Source organism: Paramormyrops kingsleyae, chromosome 7 (assembly GCF_048594095.1).
Source record: "Paramormyrops kingsleyae isolate MSU_618 chromosome 7, PKINGS_0.4, whole genome shotgun sequence".
NCBI classification, from domain to species: Eukaryota; Metazoa; Chordata; class Actinopteri; order Osteoglossiformes; family Mormyridae; genus Paramormyrops; species Paramormyrops kingsleyae.
Genome location: NC_132803.1, coordinates 17,265,248 through 17,267,049, shown reverse-complemented (window position 1 = coordinate 17,267,049; position 1,802 = coordinate 17,265,248).

Genomic DNA, 1,802 nt, shown 5'->3' with positions numbered 1-1,802 from the left:
TTAATGTAAGAACACCTGCCTTTGTGCAAAGGAGACTGAAACTTTCATTTGCAGAAGTAATGGGGAACAGAGGAAAATTAGCCCAAGGTGAGAAGTGTTCTGATCATTACTGCGATTATTTTTGTTGTATGAAACCATCAAATGATTAGTGGAGCATATTTGTATGTTAAAATCAGGATTGAATAACAGTTGGAGTTTTTAACCTTCAGGTTAAAACATAGAGTTATGTGTTCGGTAATAATTATGTTGTATAATATGTAAAAACCTGCAGTTTTCTGAAAGGGAAGAACCTTCTTTGCCTTGTAACATGGTGATATGTGGGGAAAATTTGGCTCCTGGTAATAAGCAATAAGATATTACACCTATCCATTTTCCATAATTTCTTATTTAGTATGGCTCATGGACCTTATGCCATGCCAGTCCACTGCAGGGTGCACACATTCAATTACAGCTAGAGCAGTGTTTCCCAACCCGGTCCTTGGGGACTCACAGACAGTCCATGTTTTTGCTCCCTCTCAGTGCCCTACCAGACAGTCTACATTTTAGAGAGTAGAAATGTGGACTGTCTGCCGGTCCCTGAGGACCAGATTTAGAAAACACTAAACACTAAGGTTACCTAAGCACATGTTCTTGAGCTGCGGCAGGACACAGGTGTGAAGAACACACTGAGAACACAGAAACAGCCTGCAGCAGAAATCAAACCTACAGCTCTGAAGGTGTGATGCTGACTTACTGTGCTGCTGAAGGTCCTGTTACCACTCCTGTGTTTTAACCATCTGCTTCTCAGCTTACCACAGGCTTGCACTGGCATGGCGAATCCCATTTAACCAGTGCCACCACAGCTAGAATGTGCCAGGAAGAGACAAGCAAATACATGAACCTTTTCTGTCCTGGTTGCATTTTACCATTGCATAATAAAACATGTATCTATTGGTTACTAAAAATACACAATGTTTAATATAAAAAAGTATGTATTACACCAAACCTTTGTTTCAGTTTTCCTGTTTGAATCCTGCAGATGAATATTGTCCTAAGGTGACAAAACCAAATATTGATAGCTATAGTGAATAACATAAATATCAGACATCTATAACCTTAGTCTCCTGACTAAGGGTTTCGTACACGCTGTCCTTGAAAAAATGAAGACCTTTGATTTTAGTATTGAATAACACATGAAGCCAAGTCATAGAGCAGTGCACCTCAGCATAAAATTAATGCCCTAATTCATACGCAAGCTTCCATATTAAATTCTCCGTTTACCCAGCACAATTTGTACCTGTTACATACTGTACTGACTACATTTTTATCAGTATTTTTGCCCTGATACCGAGGAACGTGTGCGTCAAGAATGCTTATCGAGCTGGTACAAAAACTCTTTAATGTGGTTCTCCAGGCTGCGGTGTAAATAAAACACAGCTCGAGCAGGCGAAAGTACGTTCCCAAAGATTTCAACTGGAAGCATTTCGTTTCGTTAAGTTTCGTTTGTTCATTTTGTCATATATATATATAGTTTCTTAACCAGTTACAGCGTCGTTATAATCTTCATAAACACATTATGAATGTATGACGTTGTTTAAAATGCTAAAATTAATAATTGAAATGACTCCGTATTCAAATCAAAGTATAGAATCAAACGCAGTACAGTTTCTAAGCCGGTCCCTAGAGCTCGGGCTTCGTTACCCGAACCGCTGGCATATATGTACATATGGGCGGGGTCGACTTCGTTTTAGGGGCGGGTCAAGTGACGTAGCGGCGCAGCCAGCGCCCCTCCACTAGCAGCGGCACGCGCCGCACACTCTCAC